Raw genomic sequence first — 17,992 nt, 5'->3', positions numbered from 1 at the left:
TTTTAAACTCTGATTAAACCTATCCTTGCCAATGGAGGCAGAAAGAGCCAAGGCAGAGAAGAATCCACAATTTTACTCTGTTTCTTCATAAAGATTCGTGTCTGATAGCTGGTATGGTGCAGTTACATGAGTATATCTTGCAGAGCTCAGGAATGAAAGCTGTTCCACAAACAGTCAATATTTAGCTATGATTATTTAACTTGCACTGGAATTGCATGGGCATCTTTAACAGGAAAGAATGAACTTTGTCCTTGATTGTAAAGATGTTATCTTTATTAGAAGATCCCTGGAGCTGTGGTGCATCTATGCACCTGTCCTTTCATATGCAGTTGCATTTTACCTGTTAGAAAGCTTTGTAACATCAGCAAACAATTTTGTTGCTTCTTTTGGTTTGTTTCTTGCTGTTTTGGTTTTTTCCAATTTTTTTTAATTACTTTACAGCCTTTTCTTCCTCCCCCTTACTCCAACTCACAACTGTGAATCACTTCCTGATGCCCCAGCTAAAGGAAGTTTCTTCAGAGATATAACATCAGGTGATTTATGCATTTCTTTCTGGTATAATAAATACAGGGAACCATTCAGTATAATTATTGAACTAGCCAAATATTTATTTTAGATATATTGTAGTTTGTATTGCTCTATGGCACATTAGACAAAGTCTATATTGTGAGAGCAGCTAGAATCTGGCGGCTGCTTTCATCCCAACCCCAGTCAGACTTTTATCACAAACCTCTCCAGGGAGGTGAGGCTTAACACTCCCAGGAGAAATGACAGAAAACATTTTTTATTATTGCTCTGGCAGGAGTCTAATGGAAGGTGGATTTTTACTGGTACAGGTGTTGACAGCACTGCATCCTGCATCCTTTCTGGAGCAGTTGATTGTGCTAGAAGGTACTTCTTACTGCATTAACTGCCTTACAGGCACCAGGGTGTCTGTTTTGCCTCACTTTTGTATTATGGAATTGTGCTACTTAGAGGAAAATAATTCCTTGCAAGCAGCGAGGTTGCAGCCACATCCTCTCTCCCAGCGGAGCACGAGCTCAAGGACAGAGCCGGTCTGTGGGCTGGGCAGAGCAGCCCATGGAGGAGTTTCTGCAGCTCCTTCTGCTGTTCCTGTCTGCAGGGCTCTGGTGGGTGCCACTGAATTGTGAAAACTCACTGGTGGAAACTTGAAAGCAAAGTTGTTCTCCCATATAGATGTTGTCATTTATGTGGAGAGGCCTGCACGCTGCAAACTTGGGAGCACCACAGCTATCTTAATCTGCACTGATGATGTGTTTGGATTGATCCATCCTTGTGTTTCAGAGAACTTTGGAAAAAAGATCACAGGGTGTTTTCTGCCTTGGGTTAGAAGGCACAAATAGGAAAGCAGTGTTGCTACAGAATTATAGGGCAAGGGAGAGAAGCTGGGACGAAACCTGTCTCCTGACCTTTGTGGTGCTTTCAGAGTATCCCAATGTGATTAAAAAAATACAGTTGTTCACATTGGTTTTGCCTAAATTGCTTAAATTTATGCAAAGCAAGTACATAAATACTTTTTTTTTTTTACATGTTGTCACCACAGGCATGCCATTGTAACCCAATTATTAACACTTCTAAAAAAGAAACATTATATTATTTTGCATATGTGCAAGAGAATTTTCCTGCTCTGGCAACAAGTTGAGAAGTGGGTGAGGGGCGGGAAAAGGATTGCAGGGTAATCCTTTAAAATGAATGCAAATGTAATGGTGAAATGTATTTTAACAGAAGAAAGCGTGCAGAGTTATAGTCTCACAGCAAGAAATAAACATTGTAATCATAAACAAATGTAACATTGAGAACAGAAGACAGTGATTTTATTGTATTGACATAGGATGCTTGGGCAACAATGAAGGACTTGTTCTCTTAGGACACACTGGCATGAGGGCCCTCTCTGGGGCCATTGCTTCCAGATAATGTGTCTGAGAGCTTGGATTATAAAATATCTAGGAATGTCACAGCCAAGGAGAAGGCTTGCTTTGAGGGGAAAGTGGAGAACCTCTTCACAATAGGGCCTGAGAGCGAATGTTCTCAAGAACTCTGGAAACCAAAACAGCACTGAGGCCTGCCCTGCCTTTCACATAAATTGAAATGCTTTTTTACACTCTTCAGAGCGTTACCTATATGTGGCATTTTGGTTTAGAACCCAAAGCCAGCTCTGCAGATTTATGCAAACTGATGAGACAAATTGATATGTCTTCATGTGACACCGTGTCCTGTCCTCATGTGTCAGGTGTCTGCTTTCTGTGCCACAGGCTTAGATTCCATCAGATTCCTCACACAGATCCTAGGGGATTGTTTCTAAATCTGGATCTCAGTGGGAAATATTTCCTGCAAAAGAAGCTATCCTGGAGGGAGACTTTTGTTGTGGACTTATGGACACAATCTGGATGGCACAACAGACAGTGCTGTGTAAGAGTGTGGGAAAAGCCTTTGCCCTCCAAGAGTCATAAGTTTTTCAATTAAGCCAAATCAGTATACTTGCAACGGAATACTTGTTCTTTTTCTTTATTTCTTTTTCTTTCTGTTCACCATATATTATTAATACTTTTTTTTTTTTTGATAGCCTGACTGCTGGTGAGTTCATAGTGAAATAGGACAGAGCTCCTTCCCATGGGTTTTTCAGCCCTGTATATTTAGAAAGGGAAAGAGTGGCAAAAAGGTGATATCATTTTCATTTTTATGGGAGGGAAGCAAGACAGAGAAAAACAAAATATCTTGACCAAGTTTCTTTAGTGTTTTTGTGAAAAACTGGGTACTATAGAAAAATCTCCAAGTCCTGTGCAGTGTCTATTTAATGCATGGTTTGTATGTGCTTTGAGAGTATCTTCTAACTCTTCACTTGTTTGTTTAGAATCCAGACTCATTCTAAAGAAACCTCTTGTTTTGTTGAGATCAGATTGCAGATGCTGGATACAAACGTAACATGAAGCTCAGATCCCGTTTGGGTTTTTTGTTTGTTTGCTTGTTTTTAGTTCTAACGCTAGGAGGCTTTTAGGGATGTAAAAAAACAAAAGCAAACATACACACAGAAAAATAAAACCAACTCAGAGTTGTTGTGCTCCAGTGCAAGCATAACGAGGGGATGTCTCTCTTCTGGCAGTACAAGGTAAAAAAACAAAGCCTGCACCTCCCTTTTCTTGTAAGGTGTTTGAAGCAGTGCCCATGAAGGAAAAACTCCCATTTGAGAAAATACAACCACAGGAAATTTTTGTGCATTGATAGAATGTACAACACATTCTGGGTCATATCTGCAAAGCAATAACCCTTCTTAATAACCTGCTGGCATATGGGGTAGAGAGAAGCTAAGAGAATCTAAAAGTTGATGTTCTGTTGTTGATACTGTTAAGATCAGGGCCTATTTCTTATGAGGCACTTTGCTAATAGAGCTGAGCAGCCTTGCAGCAGCTCCCTCAGTCAGGGAATAGCTCATCCTTGGAAGCTGTCTGGTCCCACAGGCATGTTTAGAGCACATCCAACTTTGAAATTAGATCCAGCTACAAAGATAACTTGGGCTGCTCGGGGCTCTGTCCAGTTGGGTTTTAAACACCTGCAAAAATGGAGACTCCTTGTCCCCCTGCACACCTGTTCCAGTCTGTGACCACTCTAGTGATGAAAAAAAGTTCCCAATACCTAACTGGAATTTCCTTGGTTGCAGCCTGTGTTTATTGCCTCTTTCCTGTGCACCTCCAGAAGTTTGGCTCTGTCTTCTTTAGAAGCACATGTTATATAGATGAAAAAAATCACAAGATCTTATTTTGCCTTCTCAAGTCAGGACAAATCCAGTTCTCTCAGTCTCTCACCTTGTGCTCCAAATACCACAAAGTCAGCAGATTGGTCCCTTCATCCAAAGCAAAAACTCAAATTAATTTGCAGCAGATATGTTTCGGCCTTCAAAGCATCAGTGAAGGCCAGACACGTGGGGTAAGTTATTTCCATGTTTGAAGGGAAATGTGCTGGCACAGACACAAGATACCTTGTTGCTAATGTAACTTTTGGCAGGTATGTTCACTCAGACAAGTTTCTTAGATGCCAAAAGCAAAGCACAGTGTAACCTATATTTCTCACATGTGGCCTCACAAACAGCCCTGTGTTCAAAGTTCCAGTCAGCCTTGGTTTTTCTCCTGCCACATGGCAATGCATATCTGAGAAGAAAATTCAGCAAGCTATTTGCAAAAATAAATAATTTTTGAGTACTCATGTAACTTCTGACTATAATTTCAATTTAGTTGTATGAATGCCCAGAACTATTCATCTTATTCCAAAATATTCAGAAATATTTGAAAGAAAGAAATATATTTATGGTTTGAATTAGTTTGCAGTATGATTCTTCACTGACTTCCTAGATAAAATTGATTTCAGCCTATAAAAATCCTTTCTGGACCTTGTCTGTCACCAACTTTTATCTCCTTTGCTCCATTGTAACCTGTCCTCATTGCAAACAAGGTTTCAAAGACATTGTGATGACAGATTGAACGTCCAAACAGAGAAAACAAAACCTAATTGTGTAGGAAGTTTACCTTGTGGGGGTTTTTAGGTGGATTTTTTTCCCCCCCTCACAGTGTCAAATGGGTCTTTAATTGAATGAATTTAATTGTTGTAAATAGTTTCCTTCCTATATGCCCTGCTGGCTGTCTTGGTAATGTTTCTCTAGTTGGTGCTTTCATGCCAGGTGGTGTTGGGAAGTGCTTTCTCAGGCAATCTGCCAACAAAACACCTTCTTAGATGTGACTGGCTGGGGGTTTTTGTGAGCTGTGCACACATCTCTGCAGCTATGCTGGCCAATAGACTGTCATTACTGTATCTATATAGCATCTCCAAACTCACTGTGCCCTATTTGCAATTGCTATTAACACAGTTGCTTAGAATTGCCATTGGGGAAAAGGAAGATCACGTGTTTCTCTTGCTGGTTATCTTGGCACCATCTTGATTTGTTTCCCCCCAAACTGTAATATTTGAAAGCAATTTTTAGTAAGATTCATCTTCTAGTTTTGGACTTAGTGACTGTTCTGGAGTGCTTTATCACCTTATTGTATTCCAGTATTTCCATACTGGACTTTGACTACTTTGAGTAGTCAAGAGTCCTAGAGCACAGGATCAGATCATGAATCTAGTGGCTGTATCTCCTTACTTGATTGCTATCTGTACAATTTTTGCCTTCCCTTTTCCATTGTAATGGAAATATAATGAATGATTATTCATTAAAATAAATTATTTCCTGTGCAAATACTTCAAGGATATTTCAGATATCTATTCCTCTGTAGAAATTGTTTCAGCAGCAAATCACCAATAGGTGTTCTTCACTCAATTGAGAACATTGTGGTGTTTGCATTTAAACTATTTCTTTCTTTAATTTATGTAGTTGTGTGCTACATGTCAAAAATTCTTATTCAAGCTGAAATGCGTCTACTTCTCTCCTGTTACATACTGAACCTAGTAATCCATCAAAGACAGAAACTGACTGACTTATCATGTTCTTTTCCTTGCTCTTCTTATCACTGTTATATTCCAGTGGTTGAAAGTTTGCTCTATCATGTGCTCTAGAACCTTTCCAGGACTTGAGTGGGTTGTGATTTCAACAACTACTCTGTGATTCCTTCTTCCTCTTTTCTTCTTGTTCCTGTCCTCTGTATACTCTCAAAGGTTTAAACACCACTTTGATTAGTTCCTGAATTGGTCAAGACCAGATTTCATTAAACCTTTTTCATTTGGAGATATCTTTCTTGTCTGAATAATCCATATATCTTGTCTCTCCTGGTCAGCATTTATTTCTTTTGGCACCTACAGTGATAAAAATAATTCTTTTAGTAAGAATTACAGGTCTAAAATGCAGACTATCAAAAGTAGTTGTCGTTGCTCTAAAAATGATGGTGTTTATCCTATTTTTAGAAGAACTGCTGCAGTGACTTGCCTGATACTTCAAAACTGGTCAATGGTAAAGGAATAGTGCCTGGAAATTTTTGACTCTTTCTTATGATATTCAGCACTCAGAGCCTTCATGATGGGTCAGGACTCAGCTGTGCTAAAACTTGTGCAAGCAAGATGATCCTGTCCCAGAGCAAGTCATGGGAAAAATATATGATAATATATGATAAGAGGCATCAATGCTGATAGACAAACAGGAACACTGCAGCAAAACCTGGAAGATATCAATAGTTTGTCAGAGATGCACACGAAAAAAAGAACTTCACCCTAAATTCTCCTCTCAGCAGTTCCTAAAAGAATATTCTGTTAGTGTGTGAGATCAACATGTTCTTGCTGATGCTGACTCTTTAAGAGGAACATGAGCAAATTGATGCTGTTGAAACAGCAGTTACTGAGTTTGACCAATTGAAATTTCTCTTCAAGCATTGCTACAAACAAAATGACCATTTCAGACTGTCCTCAGCCTCATTGCGCACAATCTGCAAGCATGGTATCCCATCAGCCTTTCAAAGAGAATGAGAAATATAGTGTTCCTTCTCCTATATTGTGAAAGGACTCAGAAGGAAATGTAATGTTGGTAGAACATCTCAAGTGTCTGTAAAGAATTCAGCATTCAAAGTCACAAACAGACCTAGAAGCAAGCTCAGATTGCTAATATCTCTACATTTCTGCAGGCTGTCGAGTAGGTTTGTGTTTTCATCATGCACATTTTGATTCATATTCAGGATTCACCTGTCTAAAAGGAATGTACTGAGCTTATACATGCACAGTGGATACATACAAGTCTTACTAGACAGCCTCTATTTCATGCCATGTGCGTTTGAAGCACTCTGACATGATTTGGGAATGTGGAACATAGATGAATCCAGGGTAAAGGAGAACCCAAAGACTTTATTGTTATCTTGATGGGGTAACTACTAAATTTGTCTTCCTTGTAATGGCACTTGAAACTGGCAATTAAAAAAAACTTTTATAGAGTTGGGGGGGGTTGTTGTTTATTTGATTGGTTGGTTGGTTTGGGATCAGTTTGGGTTTTTGCCCTATTTTTGGTTTACTGAAGTAAATCTAGGAATATATGAGCTGGGTTTGAGGAACTATCCTCCATCTCACCCTTCATAATTCTGTAGAGCTGGTGAGGACATGGGAAGTATCTGCTCAAATTGAGGAGAAAGAGGTAAGATGGTGAGGGCTCCTAGTGAAAAGATTGGTTGAGTTATTGCCAGGAAGACAGGCTGAGATATCTGAACACACAGTTACTTATTATTTTAGGGGTGTGTATATATAGGCTAGTGATGTCAGATTGCATGGATGTACATGTAGCTCATTACATGATGCTATAATCTTTCCAGTATATGAAAATCTGGAAGGGAGCTCACAGAGAAGAGAACAGTGTAGTTTCCTACATGTTGATTGGTTTTCAAAGTAAAATCTTGGATTACATGATTCAAATCAGTGTTCATTTTTTAAAGAAAGTCTCCATTACACAAATATGTGGAAAATGTATAGAAACTAGACAAGGTAGATATGTTGTGCATTTATATCTGTGGACGATTTGATGATGTGGGTTTATGTAGTATACTTTTACCTTATAGTTTTGTGAAATTTTTATATCATCCATGGATCAGTTGAATTTCAAACTGATTTTGACATTTTCACACTGTGAAAGCAGGCAGAATTTGACGTAAGGATTTCTCTATCTTGTGCACCTCTTTTTAGACATCAACTATGCTCATCCTCTGACAGTAGATGATTTCTAGAATGGCACTCAAGCCTGCAAATAAAATGAAGAATATCCCTTGTGTGCATTTTGAAGTGCAGGTTTGGAAACTTGTTAAACCCAGTGTTTGGCAATACCATCTCTGTGCTTGATTATTTGAGACAGATTATTTGAGTTGATTATTTGAGTTCCCAGCCTGGGAGTCCCTGACTAAAACCAAACCTGCAGATGGGTGCCTTCAGCCCTGGAGTTCCCTACTGTGTCTGAGGGACTGATCTGAATGAAGATACAGGGCCCTCCTGGGCTCAGCCAAATGTCCATTTAAACCAGGATTCTTCCTATGAATTTTCTCTTTCCCAGCCAAGAAATTTACAGCCAGCTAACTTTAGTTGTTTCTTAGACATGAGAACACAAATTTCATGTTTAGCCTCTTTTTAATGTGGAAATGAAATTTCATTCTTTGCGTTTCTGATCAACTTTACAATTGATATAGAGAAAATATATTTAAAATATCAACTCATCACAATCAAAGGCTCAGAACAGAGGTCACATGTGTGGCTGCCACACATGTACGTGACCAACCTTACTCATGTGGGCCATCCCATTTAGAAATGCACATATGGGGCAGTGATGCCATACCCTAAATGATCAAAGAAATAATCCAAATCCCAAATTCCTACTTTCATTAAAGCATGCACATAATCCTTAACATACCAAGTAGTGTTTTAAACAACTATTGAAAGCAGTAAGTGTTAGGCTCTGAAACTGATTATACATCTAAAAATCACTTTGGTTAATTAAATAATTTAGTTTCTATTCATATTCCACTGGCTCTTTCTCTCCTTTCATTAATTTTAACCCACAAAAAAACTGACTAAAATCACCCTCAGTGTAAGTGCATGCTCACAGTCTTTGTTCTAATCCCCACAGAGTGTTTGGTATTATTTTCAACTCAAACCTAATTAACAGTGTATGTTCTTTATTGAAATCTGAATGTTTCTGTATATTACATATCAATGCAGAGTCTTCTGTGCGCTGTGGTTTTCTGAATATTGTTCTGGTCCATGTCTTTGTCCTTAATTTCAGGAGGCACCACATAACAGTAGAGATTCTTCTGACAGAAAACAAACCTTATTTTTCTCCTTTTTTCTTTCTCCTGTATTTGTCCTGGTTTTAACACTGTGTGTATGTACTGCTTTAAAAGCTGTGTGTGATAGAGAATTGAAGAAGAGGCTTCAAAAAGAGGTGTCCTTTCCAAAACTACTAGTGGTGCCCTTAGTAAAGGGCATAGGAGTTAAATAAAAAGACTTTTCAAGATCAGGTGTGAGTTCCAGTGGTGCAGCAGTGTTGAGATGGTGACTGCCGTCAGTAGCCCTGATTCTGTCACTAGAGCAATGTTTCCAGTTCAACACAAGGCATATACATGTTTAGGTCCTTTTTGTGTGTCAGGTGGAAAAAGACTGTGTTGTAGAAGCCCTGCTTTGTACAAGATGACTCTGTTACTTACATGATGAAAAGTAAGCATTTGCTGAAGTGTCTTAGTGAAACAATGCCCAAACCTACAACGAAAAAAAGAAAATTCAAATGAAAACATCCAAGCAGAAGTAGATATGTGTATTAGCATGAAATATATTTGGAATGGCAGTGATGCAGCATCTCAGTCAATGTCAGAATTCTGCTTGGCCAGCTTGGCCTGCTGGTCACAGAGGTGAGTGCCTGTTTTGGAGAGAAGGGCTGCCTGCTTCACTGGGGCTCAGGGCAGTAATCCCAACATTAGCATTGTTATACCTGTGTTGATGAAGGCACAGGCATGCCAAGATCTTGGTATGGACAGAATATAGTATCCCTAACTAGGTTTAAAACTCAAGTACCACTTACCTTTATCGGCTCTCCTCAATGGCCATCTCCTACCATTTTAAGGTTCTTCAAATCTGCATAGTTGAAGTGAAGATATGAGAAGGATCACTCATGATGGGTAAGGGAGGCTGCTGGATAATTTAATTTTAAATGCAGTTGTATGGTAAGAGCTAGCTTTTTTCCCCTTTCTGACATCTTAGAGACATCATTGGGTTTCGGTGCCTTTAGCAATTCATTTATTTAGTTGTTCAGATAGAATTGAAATTGGAAGGCTTATTTCTAATGAATCATTCTTTGTTGGTAATATTCAGTAGGGGGACACTGTTTTGTGTTTTATCCTCAATTACTGATATTGAATGGATTTTTCTAGAGTAATAAAAGAGGTTCTGATAAAATGAGTATGGATCCCCCATGAAATTTCATTTTCAGTATGACATTCTTTCAGACATAAAGATTTTTAGAAACTGCTTGTGGATGGATATTGATTATGGAACAGATTTTTTAGGATAACTGACTACAGCTGTTAAGGCTACATAATATCCTAGACTATATCTAAAGGTAAGCAAATCATATGTTGAGATTAAGAGGACACAAGGATTACATAATTTTTATGTGGCAGCAGATAGTACTTCTCTGGACAAGCATAGTAAACCCAACCCAGAATTCAGCAAGAGTTTCTGCCCTCAATCATCTGGGGCTGGAGATGATTTTAGAACTACCTTACTTAATTCAGACAGTGATAACTTATTTTTTAAACCTAACTATCTTTGTTGGAATGCTTCAAAATTTGGATACCCATTTGAATACAGTTGTCAAAATCTGAGATGTGCTATTTTCTGTTGGTTTATGTCTGCCATTTAAAAATACAAGTAACTTAGATCACTCTCCCATGTGAGTGTAAAGTCTACAGAGGGAAAAATAGGATAGCAAAATAAAAGTAACCGGATTCTATTTGAGGTGTTCCTGAAGCAGTATGGAAAACTGCTCCAGGGGCACCTGGGTTCTCCATTGATCTAGTGACCTCAGGCAAGTTGCATCACCTCTCAGTTCTTCATGAACCAGAGATAATGCTCAAGGCCTCCTTTTGTCACATGCTGTCAGATCTGTTGATGAAAGGTGCTTCACAGAAATAATAACCCTATTCACAGAGAATTTAATGTGTTATTTTCAAACTTTTTTTTCATGTTAGTGCAAATGGATTCAGGAGTTCTGAAACTGGGAAGCCCAATATGTGCTCTAGGCTACTCCAGCTCTTCAGGGCAAATTTGTCCTGAAAAGCAGATATTTTTTTATGTGTCTCTCCTAAAAGGATTCTGAATATATGATATGTTATCTTCTTATTCTGTTTCATACTCTTGTCCTTGGTTGGTTGTCCCCTTTTTTTTTCTTCCCCTTCACTCCAAGTCTTGCAGAAACTCAGTCTTTGAACTATTCATTCCTGTCAAATCAGGCCGACATGACCTAAAGGATCAGAAGCTGTTATGGGGGTGGGATGGATGGACAGAAAGTCTTGTGTAGCATGATTGTGTAGGTCTCTTATCCTTAGGAAACCAGGGCAAAAGTCATGCCTGCCTTCATTCCCTCTGCTTTGAAAACCATAGAATGGACTTGCCAAAAGTCTCCAAACATGAAGCTATCTTTATCCTTAGCAAATAGGATGGAATTCTAGCCAAAAAGTGAAAGAATAGGATTTACAACACAGATGGGACTGCTTTGTGCATGAATAGAACAGGTGAGGCACAAATTAAAATCCTCATCACTGCATAATCTGATCCAGGAAAGCTGCTACAGCTTCCAACAGAGGAAATGCAAAAAGTTGTGTATAGGATTCCCAGTTCTGTGCAGCACTGAGGTGTCCAGAGAAGACAAAAGAATATCTGGTTAGCTTTAGGAAGGGCAGCAGGAAGGAAAGCAATAGTCTGATTTGTTCACAGTAACGAAATCAAGCCTCAGCACCAAGAAAGAGGTAAGGTAGATATTTTATGGGAGAGAGGGAACCTTTCTAAGGCAAAGGTTGAATTAATTAGGTGGGACCTCTACAACCTCTGTTTCAAAAACTGGTTTTTAGAACCGGATTATGCAACAGGAATTACATAAGAATACCTAATAACTGCAAGGCCTCCTGAGCTCCATTTGAACCACCTTTTCTATGATTTTTCCATGAAGTACAGGTTGTATTGTGAAACACAGATATGCAGTGACATAAACAAGACCTTTGTGCACTAAGCTGTTAAGGTTTGTCTGCCTGGAGACTGACAGAGCTGAAAGTTTGTCTTATGCAAAGCAAAGCTGCTAATAGAAATACTGTCCTAAATGAGTCATTCAGCCCTCAGAGGAGGGAGAACCAAAGCCTTTGAAAATAGCCCCAGCTTGCCAATAGCATTGGGACTCAGAAGCACTTTCAGCAGCATTATGAGCACAACTCATAGGATGGTAGCATAATAAACACCACAAAGAACTGCTGCCTTGCTAAAGGCTACAAACACTTTTACCTCATCTGGGCAGCTCCCAGCAGAAAGAAGCTTCTCATCCTTGGTTTCAGTCATAGGTACTGGGAGCTGATGGCATGTGAGGTGACGAAGCAGCATCCATGTCATGTCCACAGCTAGAGAAATATTAATATTAGAGAAAGGCATTATCTATCAAGGAAACAAGTTGTGAACTTGGATGACAGAATTCAACAAGTGCTATTGCATCAAAGGTCCAGATCCCAAACCCTTACTCATGCATGCAGTTTTATTTAATCTTCCCTGTAGTCAGGTGCTTGTTTAGCCCCATAATAATTTCCTGAGATACTGACAGAAATCACTACCAGCTCAGAAGTCAGTTGTAGTATCTTTGAGCACTGCCCAATGACACTGGATCTAGCAGCAGAATTCGTGCATAGTGCTGAAATTTGGCTATACAGCAATTCACTGCTGCTTGGTTATTTTGTCTCCCCATTACTGCTGATATGTACTTTTCCATTAATTTTCATGGATAGTTATGGATAAAAATCCAAGCTTTAAGTTTTACACAAATATATTTGCTTGGAAAGAAAGTCTTTAACTCAGCAATATTACATTTTCAAAAAACAAAATCCATCAAAACTTTTTATCAGAAAACTGTAAAACAAAAGAAAAGGTTAATAATGTTTTATTACATCTTCTCTAGCACTTTCTAGTTTAACTAAATTTACTGAGAAAAGCCTCTAGTTTTCCAGTCAGCACAAGTACCAGGCTTACAAAAACACTTTTGCTCTACAGAAAAACAGCATGAAGAGTTGCTTATGGGGAAATTCTAACTTGTCACATTAAACTTACTGAGCCGGGAGAGAACAGAAACCCCGACAAATCCGCGGATGGTGATGCTTGCAGCCTGCCTTGAACCCACCAAGTATGACGAACAGTGACACTGCTGTCTCAATGTATTGCTGACAGAGCTGCTGTACTCATTAACCTTTGATGAAACAAGATGTCACTTTGTTCACATCAAATGCTCCTTGATGCCAGCGCTCAGAGACTGTTTTTGTTGCTGATGCAGACATCAGCTATTGTTGAAAACGTTCTCTTTCCCTCCCAGCGTTTCACTGCCCATGAGGATTTATAGGTGCTGATCATTATCAATCTGCAAATGGAGTCTGAAGCCAAGAGTGCATGTTTAATTTCTGTAGCTATCAATTACTTATTTTTTATTAAAAATCTTTAATTTAAACATAATTCACCTATATTTAAACTCCTGAAAATGTTAAGTTCTTGATGTGCTACAGGATGCTGCCAGGAACTCAAGGACACATTTAAGTGATCCTTTCATTTTTCTCTTTGAGGCTACTGGAACTACTAAAGAATTATTTACAGCATTAGAGCTACATGCTAGAAGCACTTTGTAGTGGGAAGAGGCATTGAGTTGTGTAACATTCCAGTCAGCATCGTGACTAAACAGTGGGGTAGCATGGATTAAAACAGACTGTTCCTAGTTCCTGATCTGTTCTCCAACCTTTTATCAGCACTGCTTCTATTATCAGTATGAAGAGCCAATCTTGCTGTTCTATGCACAGCAAATATCATGTTATCTAGTAAGGAAATCCTGACTGACTGGGAATTCCTTGATCTGGGAATAATTTTTGTTTAGTCCTTACTTTGAATGATAAGTACATTTATATTGCTATAAGATAAATGAAAGCAGAAAAAGAAAGCAAAGAAAAAATTATTTCCTTGCTGAATACAGAAATTTTCAGTACTGAAAGCCTGAGATCAGGGGTGCATGTTCTCCCGGTTGCTTTTGTGTCTGTTATTTTAGTGGACAGAGCAATATTTACAGATGACCTCTAATGATATTCTTTCCCCTTTAAAGTCCTCAGTATCCTTTTCCTTCATTAGGGGACTTTGCAGTTTTTACATTCAATTTGTTTGACTCAATTTTTATTTTTTTTCACAATTAACTCAGTCATTACACCTGTCATGCAAATGTAACATCTTGGGAAGCATTTGAAGATAAGAGTAGGGATTCTTCTAATTTGCAGTTGTGCAAAATAAGAGCATCTGATCATAGTTCAGTGCTGGAATTCTAGCTAAAGGTCATGCCATGCCTCAGGGGGTGATGAGCCATCAAAGCTTTGTGGGATAATGTAGCTCTAGAAGTGTTTTTAAAGAAAAAGATTTGAGGGAAGCTAGGTAAACCAGCAAATTGTTTAGGGCATAGGAGACTTCAGACTCTTGCAGTAAGAGGAGGCAGCAGAAGTGAATCTTAAAGACAGAAAGTGTAAGTAGATGAGATGCAGACAGAAGTATTTTCATAGGAAATGTAGGAAATATTAATAGTTTGCTTAACACTGAAGTGCATCTGTCCCATATTGAGTGATGAAAGCCCGGGAGATTAACCATCCCCACAAGTCCAGCTTTACAAGATGAACATGTGATATTCACAGAATAGCAAACTTACATGAAATGTGACCATGCCACTAAACAGCAACACAAAGGAAAGTGCATCTGAGAATGCTCATGGAATACGATCAAGCATAGCTGATACAGAGTCCTTGAAAGGTGCTGCTAAATACACTCATTTAAAGACTTTCACCTGTTGCTTTAAATCATTCATAGCCCTGGCATGTCTGCCAGCACTGTGACCCCTAGTACAGAGTGAGGAACTTCAAAGGCAGAAGGGAGCAGATCAGGTCTCAGGTAGGCGTTGCACCCTTGTTATGGATAAAAGAAGTGACAGTAAGTTATAAAACAGGTGGAATTGGGATATTGCAAGCCTCATGTGAGTAACCCAACAAATAATTCTGCCCATGCAGAAACACAAAGAAGGGGTTTTAAAATATTTTTTTTTTATCTCAAAGATGTGTGAAAATACATGGGCTATACACTGACTCATTATAAAAAGCCCTTCTTGACTTCATTGATTTTTTTTTTAGATTTTTTTCAGTCCAAGAAGGATTTACACTCTCTGAAACTGCCTGTAAAGCCAAAGGAAAATAAAATCATTACTAAATTTTCATCAATTAGGTTAATCTTTTGGAGATACATCACCATGCCATGTAACATCTCTGCTGCCAGGCCACTTATGGTCAGGTATTTACTGCCAGGCATGATTTTCTGCTGAAATGGCTGTTTTCTCTGGAAATACACACAATGCTGCTTCCCAACTTTAAATGTTCTTAATTTGCTTTTAGGTACAACATGTACAGACTGGTTTGAAAACAGTAGAATTGCTCCTTGGAAATGAACTGTAGTTAAAATGGAAGACAAGCTCATTTGCAATCAGAACCAACAAGTCTGAAAACATGCTCTGGGTATCTAATATCAGGCCAATTTCAGTAATGTTCACTTGACTATGTCCTGTATAATCTGTAGTTATTGTACCAGAAAAAGTCTGTTATGAATGTTTATTGCTTCTAATCACTGAATACTAACATCAGAACCCTTTTTGAACAAGAATAAAAACACTTTCTCAAATCCCCTTCAGAGATAACAATTTGCAGGGTATTTATCTTAACTAAGGGAAACTGAAAGAGTTAATCACATTCATAATAATGCTGATGATATGAGTTTCAGGGTTTCTGTATGGTCCTAGACAAAACTGACTTTGGAGAACATTATTTGTCATCCTAATAGAGGCCCCAAAGAAGTGCTTTCCAGTGCTTTTACAACAGTAAAGCAGAACCCTACCCAAGCCCCCACTGTAATGAGTATCTGCTCTCTGTGCTAATACACACTTACATCCTGTCTGCCATACTGACAAAACCCCTGCTGCAGTCTTTGAACTTTTCACACATGAGTGTTTTCAGAGTTAAAATTCTGTATAGCAGAGTGTTTGGGAAGGAGTTTTAGTTTTTTAGCAGTGATTGTCTTTTAAAGTTGGTAATCATTTTAATTTTTTTTAAGTTTACTTTGGTGGCTGTTTACTTTTCTGCTGGTAAAGGAGAGGGGGGAGGAGGGGAAAGTTTTGTCGTCTCCTCTGAGTGGCCAGAGCCTGTCTGTGACCTTCTTTGAGAAGTGATTTCAATGAGTTAGAAATGCTTTCTCTAGTGTTTCTATGTACTTTCTCCCAGGTTTTGAGATCCAGTGTGTATCACAGGAGTTCAGGTTTCATAGTGCCCTTGAGCAGAGTGTGTTTCTAAGACAAACAGCAGCCTGATGGTTGCACTGAAATGCAACACTGCATAGCCCCACTGACATGAGGAAGCTGGATGAATGCCAGTGGAATGTAGGCCTGGTGGAGATGTGGTGGTCTCTGCTGGGAGAAAGGGCATTTTCTGGAGGCTGGAAATGTGTGATGTTCACATCCAGCTCCAGAGACAGCAAATTATGGTAATCAACAGTTATTTGGCTCACCATGGCCAGATGCTTCTCTGACAGGAAGGGACAATATATTCTGTAAAGTTGGAAATAAAAACTGACATATTTCCAAAATGCCTCTGCTATCCCTCCATCCAGACCAAGATTTCAGACCACTCCTTTGGAAGATCTTATTCAGTGACAGAGGAGACAGCATCTTATTTCATGCTTTAGAACATTTACTGTTTTTAATCAGCTCAGTTTTGGTCTTTCCCATGGTACTGAGTCAAGACCTCTTCCTCCCTGAATGGATTTCCTTACCAAATTCAGTTAATCTAGCCTGACTCAGTATAAAGTAGTGCTGCATAGGAATTGTCAGTGTTATCTTTGTCAGTGGACGCTGTGGGAGCAATTCCAGTAAACCTCTGGTGCATGTGTATGAAGGTTGAAAGATCTCCTGGCCCAAAAAAGAGAAACACGATCTTGAAGTAAACATAATGTTCAATATGATAAGTTAGCTTTTACTGGTTTTTTTCCACCAGAAGAGAAATTGGGTGCCTAAAATATGGGCACAAGTTTAAGCCCATTCTCATATCCCAGGGCACTGAGTTGGGCTGCTTTCCATCCTTCAGACAGAGCTGTTGGAAGCTGTGAGTTTTTCCTACTGCCAAAACTGAATTTGAAATGCTCTCTTGTAATTTTTCATCATCTCTTTTCACATCACTGCTGATTATCACTGATATTGGCTTGGAAAAGGAGACACTCTCCTATATAATCATGCAACCACCACAGTGTGCAAACCTCGCCTGGGCAACCTTTCTTCCTGCCATGCTCTGCACATTTTTGCAATGGCTGCTCTTGTAGCACAGGCGAGTTTCAGGGCTTAATGGGTTGGTGCCCACAGACCCAAACTCTTGGCAGGAATAGTGAAGTTAATTACTTTCCATTAAGGTGATGTCCTGGCTCACAGAAACTTTTCCTGGTGACTTCAGCACAGCTTGGATTTCACCCTTCAAATACCAGTGACTGTGCAACAAAAGAATGTGTCCTGCCAATTTGTGAACCTTTGATTTCGGCTGCTGCTGCCCTACTTAGCGCTCTGTGCCGGCTTAGCGGTGTCTGGCAGCCGTGGGCTGATCCTCCCCACTCCTGGGCTTGGCTTCCCCCAGCCTGCAACTAATAAGTGATGTATTATTTTATTTACCCACTAGTCTAATCTCTAACTGTACTGGACCCTGTTACCGGACACTTCTGTCTGTTGTAGGAACTTCAGATTTTATTTTGGAAACTTGGCGAGTGGCAAGCTAACCACAAAGGCTAGGAATAGGAATAGCAGCATATGTGCACTTTAGAGAACAGTTGGACTAAATTGCAACAAATCCCAGAAATTCTGCAGGTCTCACATACGCAAGGGACGTTCATTTTTTAAGGCTATCATCGGTCCCGTGTATCTCAAGGACACCATGTCAGCTATTTTAGGTAGCCAGTGCATAGCCAGTTACATTTTATTTGTTTTGGGAGTGGAGGAGAAAAAAATCTTTAAAACCTTTTTTTTTTATTCTTTTCTTTTTTTTTTTTTTTTTTTGGTAAGATTTTTAATTGTCTGTGAAGCTTTCTGAAGGATATGTTTTTTTCTTTGTTGATGAATTATCAAAGGTTCTTGACCTCATGGTAAAAAATTTCGTTCAAGGTTACAAAGAACATTTAAGACAATTCA

General features: G+C 39.1%; 1 long non-coding RNA gene across 1 annotated transcript; it reads right to left on the bottom strand.

Annotated features, from left to right (window-relative positions):
- Positions 1-1,839: 1,839 nt before the first annotated feature.
- Positions 1,840-12,124, bottom strand: LOC143693737 (uncharacterized). The gene is made up of 3 exons (XR_013181679.1): positions 12,010-12,124; positions 9,168-9,219; positions 1,840-5,799 (listed from the first exon to the last, which is right to left on the bottom strand). It is a non-coding gene; the product is annotated as an uncharacterized LOC143693737 (long non-coding RNA).
- Between the last annotated feature and the right edge of the window lie 5,868 nt (positions 12,125-17,992).

Source organism: Agelaius phoeniceus, chromosome 3 (assembly GCF_051311805.1).
Source record: "Agelaius phoeniceus isolate bAgePho1 chromosome 3, bAgePho1.hap1, whole genome shotgun sequence".
NCBI lineage: Eukaryota > Metazoa > Chordata > Aves > Passeriformes > Icteridae > Agelaius > Agelaius phoeniceus.
The sequence above is the reverse complement of the archived record's forward strand: the minus strand, read 5'-3'. Positions and strand labels throughout refer to the sequence as shown.